At 33.5% G+C, this 22,422-nt stretch overlaps 1 protein-coding gene across 1 annotated transcript in view; it reads left to right on the top strand.

Annotated features, from left to right (window-relative positions):
* The window catches only part of LOC124544499 (protein O-mannosyl-transferase TMTC1-like), a 120,533-nt gene that overhangs the window by 16,617 nt on the left and 81,494 nt on the right, over positions 1 to 22,422 (top strand). The window lies entirely within an intron of this gene.

The raw sequence follows: 22,422 nt of genomic DNA, 5'->3' as shown, positions 1-22,422 counted from the left end.
ATTATGTCCACCCGTGTGAAGCCGGAACGGGCCGTTACTTGTGAATTAGATCGTATTTAATATATGAATACTAATTGAATATATGGAACTGTGTATAAGAAAAATAAACACATCCTAAAACAACGCTTACTTGAAGTGTACCTTCGTAGAAAACTAAACCCTTGTGCCGTGAGCTTGTATAATTTCAGGGAAATATCCTTCCTATAAACCTCCTTTCTATAAATAAAACAATATGATAGGGACATAATCTAACTGTACACGAGCCAGTCTTTCAAAACGGCCCACGTATTTCGTAGAGCATACATGAGTAGGGCGTACGTCATACTTCAGAAATAACAAGCCGAGATTAAGACGTAGGTGGTAATTAACGATTTTTTTAAATATATGTATTTATTATTGACTTGTGTGGCCTAGTGGTTAGAACACGTACATTATGTGCAAACCAATGAATGCAGGTTCAAATCCAAGCAAGCACTACTGAATTTAAATGTGCTTAATTTATGTTTATAATTAATCTCATGCTCGGCGGTGAATAAACTGTGAGGAAACGTGTATGTATCTAATTTCAACGAAATAGTGCCACATGTGAAACCATCACCCTGTAACCAATATGCTCCTAAACCTTCTCCTCAAAGGGATAGGAGGTAGGCCAATAGCGGGAAATTTACAGGCTGTATATGTTATAGTTGTTTTTGTTTCGATTTAAATGGCAAATAAAATAAAAATGTCAGTCTAAAGTAAATAGCGCATCTACTTTTGCAAAGCAAATGTCTCAATAATTTTTTTATTACCATCCATATGCAGCTAAAAATTATTCCCAATAATTCTCCATATCTTAGTTTTCGTCGAACCAAATCCACGAAACGTTAACCAAATGTAATTTCACGAATCGATGAACTGTGGCATGAGCACTGCTCGTTGATTCGTCACTCGAAATAATGATGCTCTAGCACAGGCGTCAACGTCGCTTGACACGTTCTGCGGTTCTCCTCTAAAGCTGGCATGAGCTTCTCCACCACACGAATATAGGCTTAATATCTATGCCATTAATAAACTAAAATGCTAACAAAAAAAACCGACTCCAAACAATACACTATTTCTTGAAATTCGTACAATCACTTTGTGGAACTAGCTTTCGCGGGGGTTTTTCCGAACCGATACGACTTGGGAACCTTCAAGAATAGAGCGTACTCCTTCTTCAAAGACCAACGATGCACTTGCAAGTCCCCCGGTGTTGTAGATGTCCAAGGGCGGTGGTAACCATTTTCCATATGGTGACCCTCCTGCTCGTTTGCACGAAATATTAATTAAAAAAAATTGCGTTTTCAAAATACTTTGTAGAGTTCACCTAAGTAAAATGAAATGAAAAATATCAGACTACTTAAAAGTTACCATTGGTTACCATTTTATATTGTTGTTACAATTATTGTTATTTTTTATATTGTTATTTCACTAGTTCTGAATAAAAAAAAATCTTTCGAAATCGGTAACAAAATAAGCCTGTCGAATCGATAACCCCCCTTTTTTGAAGTCGGTTAAAAAGGTATCATTCATGATATTAAATTACATCCAATCACATAATTGATTAAATTAGTATTTATCATATCTAAATTTAATAAATAAATATTATTATTTTATTTTTACGTAGCCCAGATTTGAGATTTATCATATTTAATTTGCCTGATGATGGTTTTAGCTCGAAACAAACATTTCGACTTATAACTACGTCATATGGTTTAATGCTGGACAAAGGGATGGGACGAGATTAAAACCAATAATTTACAACGGCCATTAAGATAGGACACATCCGAACAACATAGCTTTGCGAGCGAGCTTTACCGCTTGAGATAGCGTAGCGCTCGTAGCTCTTATACTTGTAGCATGCTGAGTGCTACGAGCTACAACTTTCGTTGCGTTGTATATCAACCCTGGTCTGATAAAACAGGTAATTTTAATATAAAATATTTTTATTGAATATTTTTTTTTAATTTGTTCCTTTTTTGTATAGAGACCTAAGTTATGTCGTTAAAATATTAGTGCTTGATAAATAAACAAGCGTTGATATTTAACTCGAGACTGATATATCGATCTGAAGGGATTTGATAAGGTTGTATCGTCTCTCGATTATGAACAGTAAAAAAGTAATTCCTTTATTTATAAATTTTAATATTAATTATATAAATATTTGGCATAAACTTTATTAACAGGAATTAAGGGTCATAATACCAATAAAAATTTAATCATGAAATCGAGAAAAATATATTTTATTTTTTATATCACATTCTCGGGTAGTTAAATTATAAAAAAAAAATAGCCGGCACCGCTTGTTATAGATGAGTGTAAACCGCACATATAATTACATTAATTATACGAAAAGTAGATTCTTATGCGAATGTTAAAGTTCCGTCGATTCAAATTTTAAAATATAAGTTTAAATTCATGTACCATCCTATCTTATGGCTGCACGGTCTCTTAAGCTATGTATATTCATTTTAAACCGGTTTCTTAAGGAGCTTTCTACACATACTCGACTTTCGCACGTGAAAATTCTGGCAGAATTCCGATTAGTCACTTAAGAAAATTGCCTTGACTTGAGTTCGGATAAATATAAAAGTATAATGTTTACGATATTTAAATTTACTTATTTTTGAGACTTTCTTCGTGGTAGGATTTTGTGTGAACCTGTTTGTGTAGTTACCACACACTCACAAGATATACTAACTACCGTTTAACAGTATTCAATATAGTTGTGTTCCAGTTTGAAGGGTCAGTGTGCCAGTAAATTGGAGGCACAAGGGACATAACATCTCCTCTAGTTCCTTAGTTTGGTGGTACATTCGTGATGCAAGAACTAATTATTTCAGAGACTTTTTCTGTGAGGTGGTAATTACTTACCATCGCATGGCCCATTTGCCTATATTATAAAAAAAAGTTTATTTAATCAGCGACATACCTGGTTACTACATTCATACCATTCAACAGATTCACGTGACATTTGACATTTACACAGGAGAATACACTACAGGGGAATATAATTTGGTTGTCAATGATAAAAAAAACTCTTTTAAATATTATGTGCACTAACCTTTGCGTAATCCACAAGGGAACGCATTGAAAGGGACAAATACAGTGAAACCCTTCTATCCAGGTCAGACAAGTCTATTCGATCAGGTTAATCCTAAACTGTTTTCTCTTAAAATTACAGAATACTGTCACGGATAGCTACTGGTTGTTTATATAGTACAATCAAATGTTCCACAAGCCGTTTCATAGTAGTGCTTCGGTTTAAGGCGAATGAATGTAATAATTTAGTTCTACGTTTATTGATATAACATCGAATTATACTCACACATTTATTAACATAAGAATTAATAACATTAAATGCTTAAATATATACAAATATAAACTAAAACTATATAGTTACTGTATAAATCTTGACCGCGTGGAATGGTGGCAAGAATGCTAGCAGCAATTCCCCGTTGAATCGCAATTCCGATCCTCTGGGCAAAAAACGAATCAGCCCTCCTGTCACCAGAAACTGACACTAATCTAATAATTTACTAACACTGATCTACTTGACCTGTAAGTATACGCGCTTTCGTCATTTGAAATGTAAGCAAGCTCTATAATATTATTCGAGTAGAATTTTACAAGTAATTTTTAGGTTCCGCCAGAGAATCGAAGTCATCGATATATCCCACCGGATTAGTAAGCTGAAGAGGCAGTGGGCCATATTTGTCGCACAACCGATAACCTTTGGGGAAAACGTGTTCTAGAGTGGAGACCGCGTCTCGGCAAACGTATTATAGGTCGTCCTCGGCACGGTGGAGTGACGACTTACGCAAGACAGCTGGCAGGAGCTGGATGCGAGTAGCCCAAGACTGATCTCAGTAGCGTGCAATCGGAGAGGCCTATGTCCAGCAGTGGACGGAATTGGGCTGATGGATTGGATTGGATTTAAAAGTATTTTTGAATCTTTATTTATAAATGTTAAGATTAATATAAAGAAGCGATTCGTATTGTACCGAGAAGAATCTTTGTGAAGCTCCTTAACGATGTAAATAAATATAATTATTTTTATAATACGCTTTTCTATCTTGTTCACTATTCGTGTATTATCTTTTCGACATCGTTAACTAATTCGAACGATTATCTCCATTGAACGAACGAAATTAAATTCACGAACTAACATACAGTTAATAGAGCAGTTTCGCCCCATTCATCCCAATTTATACAATGCTGCTGAAAGCGGGGTGAATGATGGAATGAATAAATTCTGTGAAATCACTCCGCTTGCTAGAATTCAAGATAACTTGCTGATGGTTAGCTTGATGTATGAAACGCTAACTAGATATTCATGTTTAACTCCTCACTTCAGAGACTGAAGATTCATTTCAATAGTTTCAACTATATATTATACGAGTATAGTGAGTTGATACTAAATGTACTTTTATTTTTGACATTGAATTTAATCTTTTTTACATATAATATTATTTTTTAAAGGATTTTGGGGATGATCTGACTGTTTTTTGTGGTAGCTGTGAAAGGGTTAAAATTTTTGTTTACGTACCGCTCGTTCAACAGTTACCCCTGAATTGTTTTTTACGTAACATTGTTGTCTTACATTTGAAGAGTGGATGTACGTGTGTACACTTGGGATATGACTTACAACGCATAGTTATGCGTTTGTTGTGTGAGTAACTTTACTTTAAGCGACAACTTTTTATGGGGGGGAAACCGCTTCGTTACGTAACGCGTTACGGCGACGCTTACTTTAAGTTATAACTTCCTTCGAGCGTCTTGAGACCCAGAAGTTATTTTATTTCAATAAACTTAATTATGTAACCAATAAGGGTTTTTTTGGTTATTTTAGGTTGGTTGTACATTCGTTATTTAATTTGATATTGTACACTTTATCAATCAAAGATACGTTAAAATGTATACATATAAATTGTGTATAAATTTTGTGATGGTTAAAAAGTCTGCTTATAAATAATAAAAAACGAATAAAAGAACAATAAAAAACGCAGCGTTTGAACAAACACGCATTCAATCGATTTCAGTCGTAGAATATTCAAATATGCTAAAACTCGATTGGAACTTTATATCCTTTTAACAAAGAGTTTAATTTCCTTTGAGCATATTTCATCAAAACGACACTATTGGGTACACTAGTGTTCAGTTTTTGATAAATGTTTCGGTACATCTATCACTGCCATTCTCCAGTACACTGACGTGATGAATTATTTTAAATCTATGTATGAAATACTAGTAACATCGGAATATTCGCTTTTCTGAAATACTGTAAAGTTAAAAAAAATATGTCAATTTACGGACCCCTAATTGCTCTTGACTCTTTTTTGATTGAAGGTTTTATGTGCCTTTTGAAGTTCGAACTAGTCTATTTTGCCATACAGAGTATTTTTTTTAATCAAATTCAGTTACTTCAAAATAGTACATAGAGCACATACCAGTCCAACCAGATTTAAACAGATATTACAAAAAAATGAGCAATCCTAACACACTATAATTTAGAAAAATAAACATACACACGCATACATAATTCTATCTTTATTCGGATTTAGGATTTCCTTGTACCTTTATGTCCTTTATTGTAAATAATTAAATAATATAACCAATGACAGATCAGTCTTAAAAGGTGGTGCAATACTTATTACAAAGGCCAACCAAAATTATAAAGAAAACTCACGTCAACTCTAAGATTTTGATAATACTGTTCAAGAAATCTTCATTCAAGTGAAGAATGTTAAAGGCCTGAAACAAACCTACAAGCCTTTTAGTGCAGATATCTGTGGGCGGTGGTAGCCGCTTTCCACCAGGCGAGACTCCTGCTTGCTTGCCACATCTGCATAGAAAGAGAATATATCGCTATGGGAGCTTGGACTAACAAAGGAATATTTTATTATATACAAAATTATATATTATATACACAATTTTTACTAAATACGGAATAAATAATCACAAACCATTAAAACAATATGTAAAAGCTATGTATACACAAAATTATAAAGATATTATTATTGGTATAAAATATTTATTCTCCATTTTTAATTACCAAATCGCATTACCCTCGCAGTAATTACATTAAAGATTAATTAACTTTCCGAAAAGACAAACACGTCAACCCCCAAAAGGGACACTTGAAATATTCCGCTATAACAGCAATTTACAAAAAGTCATTTCGTATCCGAATATATATCGGCGGTAAGTATAAAAAAATACATTCCTCTTAGTACTTTTCGATGTATTAATTAAAATTCCGTGTACGAGAAGCAAAGTGCCCCGTCACGTGATTGACGCTAGAATAGGGGGCAGCGGACGGAGCTGAGCGGGGCAGGGGCTCTGCGGGGGACAGGGGCATTTTGATTAATTCGTTTAATTAAAGCGGAGGGCATCGGAACGTGTGCTCCTATATCGAGGATTAATATTTTTTGCCCGCAACGGTTCGGCTGTCAATCTAATTAATAGCCTTCATTGTACGGCCAAGGGTTACTGCTTTATTGGATTTTTACACGCTTTTTAATGAAATTAGGGACTTTCGAAAGTAATTAATCAATCACTCCTTCATCAGAGTCGCCTATTTATGGGAATTATATTTATATGTCGTGTTTATAATTATGACAAAAAATAACAATACTGCATATTCGTAACTTTATTTAGTTTTATAATTTTTTGTAAGTCGACTTGTATAGATTGTAATTGAGAAAACAAAAATAGTCAGGACACTAAGTGCAGTAAGTATCGGAGAAGATATACTTGATGGTGAGACACATTCACCATAGACACTGGTACAGTAAAAAACATCATTCACACATTACATCACAAATGAGCCAACTATTAGATGTGTGTTACCAATGTGTTCGTGGACTACCTCCAAATCTCAAAACAAAGAGAATTAATGTTCCAATATTAAGTAGGCGGAACCAAAACGGGGCTACACAAGTTATTCCTTCAATTTTCTTCTTCCACCAAAATTTGTGTGTCAGAAATAGTTAGAAGATTTATCTTTAAGTAAGTACAATTATATTATGCCTCAGGCACTATAATCATGTGTTCTTTACATGTATTGCATTTACGTATTCATAAAAACAGTCAATATTCAAAAACATAATATTTTGTATATAGTAAATTAATTTTGAAAAAGAACCTCACATAAATAAGTATGACTACCATTAAACAGAATTACTTGTTATCGATGTGTTCCAGTTTTAAAGGGCGAGTGATTCTGTGTAAACAATGCCTCTATTTACACTGGATTGGGATAAGGGACATCCTCTCTTATTCCAAGGTCAGTGGCGTAAGGAATAGTTAATATTACTAACAGCTACAATTTCTATGAGCGGTGATAATTACACTTTAAAAAACGTGACCTATGAGATCCATTTTGAAATAAAAAAAAAACAATTAAAATGAACTTTTTGACTGAAATAAACAAACATTTGAAAAACAATCTAGTAAATGATATTACTAAGTAAGAGACCTTAGTTCTTGAGGTGTCATTATTACGATGAAGTAATATTTTTGCATCACAAAAGTTCAAAATTCACTCTCAGGAAACTCGCATCCGTATACCGAGGCGTGCGAGACACGTTTTTTGGTAGCTGTAAAAATACAAAAATATAAACAGCGGATGCTATCTCGACCCACTTTTCAAAATACGAAATAAATTGATGTATATTTTGAGATCTTTTGTAACAAAGACTCGTGTGACGCTTCTAGAGATTTGAAATAAAACCTAAACATTTTTATAAATGAAAATGCAAACTCAATGTTTCTCCGTTTCTATGTTTTCGGTGTCTGTTAATGTTTTGCTTTCATGTATTACTTACCAAAATGTCGTTGAAAACATTGTATTTAAAGATAATCTAGATTTTAAAAAGTCAGATTTAATGTATTAGTAAAATGTTAAAGAAAAGAGAGATTCAAATTTAAATCCATTAAAATTTATATTCTAAACATTATTTGTCATTTTTTCTTCTATTATCTGGGCTTCGACGAAATTGATTTAATCTGTCGATTATTATATGAAAACTATCAATTTTTGAGACTTAATAATTATATAAGACAGAATGGATTGACGGTAAAATATAAAAAAAAAATTCGTGACATCATAATCTGCTGTCTCATTCACTCATGGTTGAAAGGGAACCAAGAAAAACATACTGAGTTGCTAATGTTTTTGGCAAGTAACACTTGCTATATCTGCTATGAAAATATATAATGATTATAAATCATGAGTGTGATGATATTTTTAAAAACTTAATGAAGTCATCTGTTGAGATTAAACGAAATTACTTGGTGAACGGCCCATAATGTTACGCTCATTATAAAGTTTCACACAGCGTCGTCACTTACCATCAGGTGGCCCATATACTCGTTCGCCATCCGATACCATAGAAAAATATGCCTCCAGGTTTGGGAGTAAAGATTTTATGTGTCTTGTATCTACAGTTACATTAGGTCAATCACCCTTCAAACCGGATTACAAAAAGCAAGTGGTACTAAACCCAAATGAGCACAAGGCCCCACCACCATTTCAAAAATGGTATAAAATTTTTGAATAAAATAATATGCAAAAGTACAATAGTTAATGGAGTTAATATTTTAACCAGATAAGCAATACCATTAATTCAGTTGTATCTTAACCTGACCTGAATTATGAAGAAAGTTTTCTTGTGACTTCGTGTTATTCATACCGGAGTGACCAAGTTGGAGTTTGGAACTAAAACTTTAGTTCAACGCTACTAACTAATATTTATTCATGTTCGTTCGTGTTTACATTACCATTGTGATTATTTATTTTAGAACAAGTAATACTTGACAAGGTCAGCGAACTCCTCAGAGGCATTTAAAATTGGAATGAGATAATATATAAAGACATATTATCCAATATTATTCATCATCATGTCTTTCAAGATCAATTAAATTTCCTAGAAGTCTACCGTTGAAGCTTTCCTTTAATTAAAGGAATATAGCTGTAATTTCTAGGACAGATTACTTTTATAATATAGAGAAACCTTAGAAGTTAATTAAACATATCCATTACATGCAGTTCCATGCGATTTTTTCCTACAACACTGAGGTAAAAACTAATGAACACATAAAAAGTGACTGTTGCTTCTCGATTTGAATCTGTGATCTACAGTTCACTTACTACTCACTTCAAAGTAACAGCCTGTCCTTGTTCCATTGATAAGCTAAGGAAAAACTTCCTTTTGAATAAATAGTTTTGGAGCTCATTCCACCATGAAGCTCCAGCGTAGGTAGGCAGGTGGATACACGTGCAAGATTTTCATTTGAGGCTCGCCTCTTCACGGTTTTCCGCAAATTAAGTAGCGAGATGAATTATTATGAACAGCAATTAAGCCTATGAAAAATTAATAGTAGTTTCCCGGATTGTTGACCGCAATCGTATAAGAACACGTGTATCAAACTCTGATCAATTCCGTTAAATGTCTTTCACTTTGTTATTGTTAGCAGTTAATTTTCCATCATAATTTCTTATATCTATGGGCGATAAAATAATAACAATAATTACGGTAGATAGACTTCCATTTTTTTTATGGTATAGTTTGGCGGACGAGCCTATGGGCCACCTGATGGAAAGTGGTCAACATCACCCATAGACAATGACGCAGTAAGAAATATTAATTATTCCTTACATCGTCAGTGTGCCACCAACCTTGGGAACTAAGATGATATGTCCCTTGTCCCTGTAGTTACACTGGCTCACTCACCCTTCAAACCGGAACACAACAATACTGCGTACTGTTGTTTGGCGGTCGAATATCTGATGAGTGGGTGGTACCCATCCAGGCGGGCTTGCACAAAGCCCTACCACCATTTTTCTAAATATTCCTACCAAAACACATTCACTCCAAAAAATTCTTGGCTTTGGTTCATAAATGACTAATTTTTAACTTGAATAAAATAATTTTTCCGTGTATAACATATGAAACCTTTGGAATGCTTGTATGTAATGTGTCCGGGTATCTTGATCTTATTAGTCGACATACAGCCAATTAGTACCGGATTATCAGATAAAGGCCATTACTACAAATCTTATAAATAAAAATTTTAACAAAAAGAAAAACCGACTTCAAACAAAACACTATTTTAAAACAAATGAATATGCACGAAAAAGTAATAAAAATAATTGCGTATTCAACATATTTTTTAGAGTCTTCCTAAGTTAAATGAAATGAAAAATATTAGACTACTTAAAAGTCGATTAACGATTATATCATGTAGTTATAATTATTGTTATATTTGGAGCCGGTGTCAGCCACGGTGCCCTTGCCCCAACAATCAAACGAAAGAAGCGATACGAGCCCCTTGATTGATCCAGTATATTATTGTATAAAAGGTAATTTGTAAAAAACATATTTGTTAAAGTATTCTCGTATTGTTTTTTGATAGATATACTGTAGGGTTTTATTGGCTGACACCGACTCCAAATATAACAATAATTATAACTACATGATATAATCGTTAATCGACTTTTAAGTAGTCTAATATTTTTCATTTCATTTAACTTAGGAAGACTCTAAAAAATATGTTGAATACGCAATTATTTTTATTACTTTTTCGTGCATATTCATTTGTTTTAAAATAGTGTTTTGTTTGAAGTCGGTTTTTCTTTTTGTTAAAATTTTTATTTATTTTTTGATTTTAAGTGAAGCTGATGTTGACTAACTATTTTTTTTTTAATATGGATAGATTAAGCGTTCCGTTTATATGAGTCAGAAACTACTTCGAGGACAATTTCAAAGGAAACTTGCTAATAAAGCAAAAATAGACTTTCGAAAATGCGGATTTAATACGTCACGCGGCGTAAACTACAAGGATCCCTCGAAAGAGCTGTAATCGAACTCAGCAAAAAAACTTTGAAAAAGACCAACTATATTTCGTACATCATATGACATCACATCACATACACAAAATTTGATTAAAGATAGTAAGAAATTCTGCCCCATATCGCACCCTAACTGCGAGCCGTATAGGAGTTCCATCACTACATAGTATAAAACAAAGTCGCTTTCTCTGTCCCTATATCTTTAAATCTACGCAACGGATTTTGATGCGGTTTTTTTTAAAAGATAGTGTGATTCAAGGGGAAGGTTTGTGTATATAATACATGAACAATATAGTAAAGAAACACTGATAATTTTAGAAGTTTGCGATGTCGTATATAAACAAATTCTGTAGTATATTTAGTATCAGTATTGCACCCGTGCGAAGCCGGGGTGGGTAGCTAGTTGATTATAATATTCGACTATGATAATTACATAAACATAACCACATTACGGAAGGTGACTCAAATATCCAAATAACCTATAAATAAAAGATTCGACCGAGTATCGCTAACGTGCTCCTCAGAATTGTTCCGTTCCCTTCCGTTCCGTTACTTTGTCATGGATCCTGTGCTCAGAACCTTACCAAACTTTCACATAATTACCCTTGAAGTATATATTTTATAATAAAAAAAGAATTATCAAAATTGGTTAACGTGATTTTCAGTTATTTACCGATTTGTCGCGCATATACATAATGCAAATTTAAGACTTATGTCGTTTTCATATGGATACCATCATCGGAAAAAAATTAAAAAAAAATGGGACCCCACGGGAAGCACTACCTTTCAAACAAAAAAAAAATTATCAAAATCGGTCCACCCAGTGAAAAGTTATGAGGTAACAAACATAAAAAAAAAAAAAAAAAAAAAAAAAAAAAAAAATACAGACGAATTGATAACCTCCTCCTTTTGGAAGTCGGTTGAAAAAGGTTGTTAAAGAATACAGGGTTGGTGATTATAGTGTAAACATACCAACCGTACCACCCACGCCTATTTTCCTATCAGCTTGGTAGCGCATTGTAGACACAAAAAAAGTATGAGTAAATAAAGTGCTTCTCAAGTCCCTAAAAAATGCGACTGTATTTAATCTTGTAGATGAATATAAAAAGATTTAGCACGAAAGATATAAAGTGTATAATTAGGTTGTATAGCATTTTCGATCGATTTTTAGTACGTAGTTGATCTTTTATCTGTTTTAACGGGCACGAGCTCAATAGTTATTAGCGTGGTCCATTAGCTAATAATTACAAAATAGGAATAGGACTTTGACTTTTGTCGAAACAAAAGATTTTTTAGAACAGGCGTTCTTGTTTGTAATTCAATGTTATAAAACCGAAGAGTTTGTTTCTTTTATTGAAGGATTTACACTCAAGAACAAAATTAAAAAAAAAAATAGTCTTTAAAATAGGCCATTTATCGAGGAAGGTTTTAGCCTATTTATTATCTACGATGAGAGAATCGATGAAAAATTGCAAATATGGAGGAAATATTCCTTTTGAGAGCTTAGGGAGTTGCATGGACTGCGGAAACGGTTGATGTTTCTGAGACATCATGTACGATAGAATCTGTATTTTAGCTGAGCAAAGTCAGGACGAGCAGGTATATTTATAAGCTACAAGTATTATCATCATAAATTTAGGATATCCAGTGAAACCATAGTAGGATAAAATATTTCAAGTTAAAATACTGAATTATTTCTCGTTCTTTGTTGAAAAAATCCTCGTTCCAAATCTGTATGGTTCACGAACTGGCGTTATAGACTTAAAAAATGACGATTCAAAAGAATTTAATTAAATTACATTTCTTTATTCTCTTTTCAAAAAATGTCGGATAATGGAAGGAAATTTCCTATTCAGATAAATAATAAAAATTATAAAAACTGAACTTTTCCATCGAGACAAAATCGGACTTATTCATACAACTCTTTTGAAACGTAATCTATCTCTTTAATTTTTCTTCCAATGAACTATATCTATGTATAAAATCCAGATCTGTTGTTAGTTCTGAATATAGTTTCGCATATTATACATATATATATATTTAGTAACGTCTCCTGTTCGCCTAGGGAATACTTAAACAGAGAAATGTTTATAGCAGACTACAAGATTCGCACATTTCGCCGACAGGGTAGGTAGAAGGTCGGTAAAATAATATTTTAGTAAATAGCACAAACCTCGTGGTCGAAGGGACGGCTGGGATAGCGACCCTATTATATAATTCAGTTGATCTCCCTCGTCTATGACAAGGTCGAAAGTTCGAGAACATTGGCCATCAGCTGCTTATATTTTTATCTTTTGTATTATTTTTACAAGCGCTTTTTTCTGACTTTACCTATTATTATATATAAAATACACAAGTTAATAATTTTATTTTTTGGTTATGAATTAAAAATCATTTCTTGAAATTTTTACACTACTTATCTTAATAGTGTAAGGTCGTAAATATTCTTGTGTACATCTAATCTTGGTTACTAATTAATAACAATCTGTAAATTTTCCACTGGTGAACTAAGGTATCCTCTCCTTTTGAGGAGAACGTTAGGAGCATATTCCACCTCGCTGCTACAATACGGATTGGTGGATGGTGGCTACTTATTTTATGATAATATTTAAGAAATAATTTGATATATTAATAAAATTATCATTTTTTTAGGATATTTAAGTATACGTACCCTAAAGTGCGGTTACATTACACTTAATGGAAATTACTTGAGGGTATATAAGCAACCCAAATAAAGTAAAATGGCGTGCCATGATTATTCTCTGATATAGCATCATACTTTACTGGAGTTCGTTGATCAGAAGTATTAAATTAAAACATACATTTCTCATACAATATTTTATATATATAGTAAGTTTATGATCTCATATATAATTCTTAAATAAGAATTTCCGACGTATATACTTTGTTTTGTAGTTTTCAAAGAACAATCATTTTCCCTTATAAGATTTAGTTGTTATGCATATATATTTTTGGTACTTAATTATATAGGAGCTCCAGAATTATACCAGGAATCGAATTGTAACAATAATAACTATAATCAGAGATATATCCTGTTCTAGTGCCAGGAGGTCTTAATAATTGTATATTATTCTTGTATTATAACACATAAGCACATCAGAGCAAATAATTTACACGAAGAAAGGTATAAAAATATACACATCTTATATATTCCAACTGCTAGAAAAAAACTTTTTCTTTTCTTGGTACTTTTCCACGAAGCTGCTCCAATGCGGGTTAGTTAGGATACCCTTGATAAAATTTCTTTCTGATGTTTGCCTTCACTTTCGAGTACGAGATGAATTAATAACAGAAATTAAACACATGAAAACTCAGTGAAGGCTTGAATGCTTGTAATTTTTTGTTAAGATCCATGCATTCTTACCACTGAGCCATCACGGCTGCTTCTAGTCTCAATTCTGTTAATTTCAGTGAAATATGTAATAAGATAAAATTACCACAAATCTTCTTAATTATGAGATTATCTGCCTTAATGGCCAACATCAAAGTTATATAATTATATTATATAATGGGCAAAGATGGCTCAGTGGTTAGAACACGATTATATTAAGCAATTTTACCGTTTCAAACCCGCGCAACCATCAATGAATTTTTAAAGAGTTTATATATTTATCATATGTAGAACACATACTATATACATATACTATGCTCAGCTACCTTATATCCTCCAACCGGTATGGGAAAAGCATGATGGAATTAGCTCCATACCTTATTCTCAGAGGATGCTTTAGTTATTTTTTGACTACTTTAATATTATCTAGAATATGTTGAGGCTAGGCAATGTATACTGCTAATATTTTGGCCATATAATACATTGAAACTTTTAAAAGTTATTAAAACAATTTTACTGTAAAGTAAAATACTTAAGATTATAAAATTATTGTTATTATTATTCGACCAATTAAAAAAAAATAACAATTGTTAGTATAAAACGGAAAAACGGAAAGCATACCATTTAGCTTAAGAAAAAATTACTCAACTGTTTACAAATATAATTCTATGAAAATAAATATGATGGGCTTCTTAATAGGAAATAATAAATAAATTAATTAATCAAAACGGTTAATTACAAATCTAAGTAAGTAAATTACACATGGAAGCGAATAAATTTAATATGAATTAAGCGATTATAAAATAATCCGAATTAATCATATTAAAATAAAAAATATATACGTTTATATTAAGGAAGAAATTGTTTTAATAATTACATTAATTATCCGAGATTAGAATACAATTATTTTCTTAATTAAACTTGTGATATTAATCGGAAATTGTTTACATAAGAATTTATAGGGTTTTCGTTCCATTTAACTAGTTAAATTGTATTTTCAAGGTTCCTTACACTTAGTATTCGCATTCAAATTCTGAATATGGCTTACACAAACACTAAGTCTATTTGGGTCAATCATTCAATATTTTTAATACATTTAATTTTGTTGTATAATAATATTTGTGATACAATGCACGAAGTATAATTATGTGAAAGGACAAATTAAAACCTGATGGTTAACAGTCATCACCACCCATAGACATAGTGTCTATTCTGTTACTGAAAGATGTTTAGCATTCCTTACAAAGTCAATTCGTTATTTGGCTTACCATTGGCTCAATATATATTTTTTGTATATTTATTTTCCGGCTTAAATGGGACAGGTGACATAATAACTCCAAGTTCCCAAGGTTGGTGGCGTACTGGAAAAGTAAGGAGTGATCAAGATTTCTCACGGCACTAATACCAATGGTGACGACTTACTATCAAGTAACACATTGGGCTGTCTGCTGTCTATTTCTTAAAAAAATAATCTTGAAAGATAAGACGGCATTTCTTTTCAGATATACCGGCTTGCTCACCCTTCAAACCACACACAACTGTACAATGTATATAACTGTTCGGCGGTATACCAAAGATATGTAGAGTGGGTGGTACATACATGTAAACACAAGTAATAATATAAAACAAACATAATCAACTAGGCACGTGAAGGTAAAGTACTGATATCTTCTATATTACGAGACGTGTAACATATATATTTTTATATATTTGACGTGAACGTAATGCAATAAGCAGAAACATGACTGTATTTACCCAAATAGGAGTAATATATGTATTCATGTCTCGGATAAGCTCAGAGGCGGAATACAAGCGACGAATTTCATAGGCAAGGAAACAGCAACGTGAGCGCGTTCCGAATTTGTATCTTGGAAATAAAATGTTACTGCTCGTATGTGCCTTTAATGTGTTTTCCGTTTAATAGATGTTTGGTTCGACGAGTATTACAATAGCTGACAGTTTAGATAATCTAAATATGTTATAATGTTGTCGGATTCTAAGTTTTATCATATCGTCCACTTAAAAAATATTTCTTACGTTTATTTAATAATAGAGCCGAGATGGCCCAGTGGTTAGAACGCGTACATCTTAACAAATGATTGCGGGTTCAAACCCAGGCCAGCACCGCTGAATATTCATGTTCTTAATTTGTGTTTATAATTAATTCATCTCGAGCTCAGCGATAAAAAAATCATCGTGACGAAACCTGCATGTATCTAATTTCATATAAATTCTGCTTCAAGTGTATTCCACCAAACCGCATTGGAACAACGTTGTGCAATGTGTTCCAAACCTTCTTCTCAAAGAGAGAGGAGGCCGTAACACAGCAGTGGGTGCTCAATAAGGGGAGGCTTACCTTACCTTGTTGAGCACATTTGCACCTTCACGTCACTTAACATCAAGTACTCACTTCTGGTCGGGAGCTCCCAAGCTTCTTACATGTTCGTATACATCTATACCTGCATCTACTGCTCCGGGGGTTGCTTGAATTAACCCCGGATGATAAATTCCAATTCCTGGTCAGAATTCCAAATTTCATTCATGACACCTCACACAATGTCTGAAAATCTTCTACTCTGCGTTTTTCCGAACCGACTCGAAATCTAGAAGGCGAGCAAAGTACCCACCTTCCAGTGCTGCTAATTACAATGGGCGGTGGTATAAGTAGTTAGTAGTGTCATTTTCCAGACGATTTTCTGACAGTGCATGAAATACTTACTTAATATGTTGACGAATGTAAATCCTGTGTAATTCGTTGATATTCAAAAAATGAATGAACATCAGTGGATTTTTTAATATAAACGTAATATAAACAGCTTGTGTTCTCCTCTTACATTTATAAGCCCACATTTAATTTTCCTCTCGACTTAATTAAGAGAGCTTGTATAATGTTAATAGTATTTTTTTTCTTCATTCAGAGTTCTTTCGCATTGTTCTGTTCTAATCCACTGGCTTATAATTTGTAAAGAAAATCTGTGGATAAAAACGTAATTTTAGTCAAAAGCAACTGCTTCGATATAAAAGGATGAAACTGACCCGTATATTATAATAATATTATTTATGAAACAGGTATTATAATTAGGAATAATAAAGTACAACATTTATGCTTGTTATTTTCTTAAAAAGAAAAATCTTGATCTGTCTGTCTTAATCTGATCCAAAATGATATGATATTGCGGTTATTAGTTTTTTTTTTATGAGATAGGTGGCAAAGAAGCAAGAGGCTCATCTGATGGAAAGTGACTACCACCGCCCATGGACATTTGCAATACCAGGGAGCTTGCAGGTGCGTTATTGGCCTTTAAGGAAGGAGTACGCTCTTTTCTTGAAGGTTCCCATGTCGTATCGGTTCGGAAAAACCGCCGGCAAAAGCTGGTTCCACAAAGTGGTTGTGCGAGGCAGAAAATGTCTAAGAAATCGCGCTGTTGTGAATTTTCTGACATCGAGGTATGTTGGTGAAATAAAAAATTAAATATTAATCATTAGTAAATAAAACAGTTATTTATTAATACATGCGTTATTTATCTCATTCAATCAAAGTCATGGTAATCTTTGTATAGAGTGTAATGTCGTATGTAATTGTAAATGTAATGTCAGAATGGAAAAAAACTTGTCCAAAAACAAAAAAATATAATAAAATAGTAATAATTAGTAATGTATTAGGTTGGGGAAAAAGTCTTTTCGCATATAGTATATATGAACTTGTAATAAAATCTCTTTGGCTATACCATTTGTATCTGGCTGGTTTTGGTATCATTAAAAAGTTTTAATTTTAAAGAAGGCACTTCCAAATTCAAATTAGGAATTTGTGTGATTTTCATTTGTTTTTGTTGTTGTTAAAATGAGTGAATCTAAAGAAGAAATTCGATACATTTTAAAATTTTACTATAAAAATGGTAAAAATGCAACTCAAGCCGCGAAAAAAATTTGTGATGTTTATGGACCTAATGCAGTATCTGTGAGGGTGGCGCAAGTTTGGTTTAAGCGTTTTCACGCCGGAAATTTTGATATCAAAGATGCATCTCGCTCTGGTCGCCCTGTTACGGACAAAATAGATGCCATTTTTGAAAAAGTGGAGCAAGATCGGCATATTAGTAGTTACGATGTAGCTGAAGAACTGGCAATTGTCCACAAAACGGTTTTGACTCATTTGAATAAAGCTGGGTACACAAAAAAGCTCGATATATGGGTGTCTCATGAACTCACTGAAAGAAACCTAATGAACCGTGTACTCATTTGTGATTCTTTATTACGACGTAATGAAACCGAACCATTTTTGAAGAAGCTGATAACTGGTGATGAAAAGTGGATCACATACGACAAGAACGTGCGAAAAAGATCGTGGTCAAAGGCCGGTCAAGCTTTACAGACTGTGGCAAAACCCGGATTAACTCGCAACAAGGTAATGCTGTGTGTATGGTGGGATTGGAAGGGCATCATTCATTATGAGCTGTTACCGCCCGGCAGGACCATCGATTCAGAACTGTATTGCGAACAATTGATGAGATTGAAGCAAGAAATTGAGAGAAAGCGGCCAGAATTGATCAACAGAGGGGGTGTGGTTTTTCACAATGACAACGCTAGACCTCACACATCTTTAGCCACTCAACAAAAATTACGAGAGTTTGGCTGGGAGGTATTAATGCATCCGCCGTATAGTCCTGACCCAAAATTTTTACAGCAATGGGATCATGTCACTACCAACAAGATGGCAAAAAGTTATGGAACAAAATGGCACCTACATACTTTAGTCAAATGTAAATAAACTATAAAAAAAACTTTTTGAATTTTCATATAAAATACGAAGAAACTTTTTCCCCGACCTATTATATACAAATTGTTCCTTTTTTATCACCACTATAACTCTCGGTCGTAGTTACGTATTTGATATTCATGATTTAAATTTGTAACAAAATAGACATTGTAAAATCGGATAAGCTATATCTAGACTGACTTGACTCTTGATTGACGGTTTAGCGATCAATCCCATCATGTGATATAACGTCATTGGAGATAACTGCAAAATGAGCCTAAAAAGTAGCGGGAACACTAAGATGGATTTGTTTAAGCAACTGTTGTGTTATTTAAATATGTTAATTTATTTTGTAGGGCACAATGCAAGTTCATCATTAGTAATGCCTAAAGAAAAAACACGCGGATTTTGGTATAACAATCTTGTAAAACAGATAAATAAAACAACAAACCTCTGAAGCCTTCACAATTTTTTACCTAAGGAATTAATTAAACTTCTCAATAAGGAATTCGAAACTAGTTTAAAGTTGCATCTGTAGTTAGATGAGCCCTCAACTCGATGGAAGTGACTTACAGATACGAAGAAATGAGTTTTTATTAGAACTCTCGTGCGCTAAGGTTTAACATTTAAAATAGTTTACAACGACGAACGGAGATAAAGTTAAAATTGTATATTCCATTGGCTTAACTTAGAAATTTTTAACTTTGACGATCTCTGGATATAACAATTGAATTATTCACAATTAACTTATTTAATAAATAATTGAAAGGTTATATTTGTCGTGGTCGTTGGGCTTTATGTAAGCCATAATATATCGGATTGACATACGCCCATATCATACCGCCAAAGATTAACACTTTAGTTGACTGAGCTTGTCAGGCATAAGATTGTAGTTGAAATTCGCTCCAATGAAATGACTGTTATGGAAGAAGAAAAGAACGTACTCTGTCCTTAAAGACCGAAAACGCACCTGCAAGTATCTAACCCCCCAGTATCTAAGATGTCCATGAGCGCAGTGGAGTAAGATCTAATCTTAATGTGGGCAAGATACAGCTTTTTGTTTTTTTTCAGTACTCTGATTCTTATGTTCTGTTGTACTTTTTAAAATTTTGTACTACTTGCTTTTACGTACTCTGTACTTAAAGACCGGAAACGCACCTGCAAGTATCTAACCCCCCAGTATCTAAGATGTCCATGAGCGCAGTGGAGTAAGATCTAATCTTAATGTGGGCAAGATACAGTTTTTTGTTTTTTTTCAGTACTCTGATTCTTATGTTCTGTTGTACTTTTTAAAATTTTGTGCGCGAGGCCCTTTGCACAGGAGGCCGTGGTTGTTACACCAGTGGTGGCGCAAGATCTAATCTTAATGTGGGCAAGAGTTTTCGAGGCCCTTTTTTTTTAAATTTCGGGCGCGACGCTCTTTGCACCTCGAGGTCTTGAACTTTCCATGACATGAGGGTCCTGCTCCTTTGACACTTATAACATAAATAAATAATACTATTGCATTTTATTTAAAATTTAAGAGCTATTGAAATATGTGAGATGAAAAATCTTAAATCATTTAATTTTTATCGATCATTTTTAAGTTGCAAACTTCAGCGTATATATATCCTTTGGTTCCAACACGTTATTATCTAGGCAGTCAGACGATCATTTTCTGTTCTTTCTTTGTCGTTTTATGGATTTATCTAAGTCAAAGTCATTAATAATTTTCATCGATAGGTATACTTTGACACGTTTATCATACTTAGTCTTCAATAATATTGTTACGTTAAAATACGTTCTAAAGTAATTTATAAGTTGACAATTAAAATTGCAACCGGTAACCGTAAGTGATATTAAGTTAAATCGTTTATAATTTAATCGCGACCCGTTTATATGGGACCGTGAAATCCAAAGCTTCCTGTGAATAATCGCTTAGTCCAATAACCCGGTAAAAGTCCATTTTCCTCACAATTAGCCGAGAGACCCACACGTGTTGCCACCTTTATTATTATTAAGGCGATCATATTGTTTCGTACGATCTAATATGACCAAAACTAACTAATAATACTACTATACTATTTATACTACTATACTAATTTAAACAACAGTAACATAAACGAAGCCATTTTTGAAATATTAACTTCTTATTATTCTTTATTGAGACGAGAGGGCCCAGGGTTAGAACGCGTGCATCTTAACCGATGATTGCGAGTTCAAACCCAGGCAAGCACCGCTGATTCATGTGCTTAATTTGTCTTTATAATTTATCTCAGCTCAGCGGTGAAGGAAAACATCGTGAGGAATCCTGCACGTGACAAATTTCATAGAAATTCTGCCACCAACCCGCATTGGAACAGCGTGGTGGAATACGTTCCAAACCTTCTCCTCAAAGGGAGAGGAGGCCATTAGCCTAGCAGTGGGAATTTACAGGCTGTTGTTGTTGTTGTTGTTGTTTGTATTCTACTTTTAAAAAGGATATTATAATACATAGACCATCTTATAGTAAGTGGTCACCATTGCAATAGACAAAGGCGCTGCAAAAAAATATTACTTACATAACACCGATACGCCATCAACTCTGGGAACTAAGATTCTATGTTCACTGTAGTTACCTTCATATGAAAAACAGCAATAGTTAGTATTGTTGTTACTAAAATAATAACTAATGAGTGTAGCCACTCAGTATCGATTCTTTCTGTGCAATAACTCTTTTCTCATTTCCTCCACGGGGAAGTGAGGGAGTGTTTGAAACACGTCGGTGCCCCAGACACCAAGTGCACCCCAATACACCGGAATACCCAGTAATTACGCGGTGGTAGGGCTTTGTGCAAGCCCGTCTGTGTAGGTACCACCCACTCATAAGGTATTCTACCGCCAAATAACAGTACTCAATATTGTTGTGTTCCAGTTTGAAGGGTGAGTGAGCCAGTATCACTACAGGCACAAGGGACATAACATCTTAGTTACCAAGGTTGGTGGCACATTGACGATATAAGGAATAGTTAATATTTCTTACAACTTCATTGTCTATGGGTGATGGTGACCACTAATCATCAGGTGCCCTATATGCTCAAGCGCCAACCTATACCATAAAAAAACACTCCTATCTGTCTGAGCCACATTTTTTTCTGCAAATGTGTTTCGTTCCCTAATTTTGCCTATTATAATGGTATTAAAGACACTATACAAACCATATTTGAGAATTTGTGACCTTTCAGTTTTTTATAATAATAATATTTTCCAGGTTTAGCATAATATAATGTTAGTAATAAAATTACCTACAATATTATGTTAGTAACGGGCGCACACACGCGTGAGTGCTCATTGTCTTTGGACCCAATTTATCGCACGCCTCGCCTCATATAAGCGTTAAACTTATTTCCCTACGAGATTCATTTAAATTTGAATTACTTAAATTAATATAAGTCAATATTAAAATAAAAAATGAGCTGAGAT

Source organism: Vanessa cardui, chromosome 4, assembly GCF_905220365.1.
Source record: "Vanessa cardui chromosome 4, ilVanCard2.1, whole genome shotgun sequence".
Taxonomy (NCBI): domain Eukaryota; kingdom Metazoa; phylum Arthropoda; class Insecta; order Lepidoptera; family Nymphalidae; genus Vanessa; species Vanessa cardui.
This window is presented reverse-complemented; position numbering and strand designations above follow the sequence as displayed.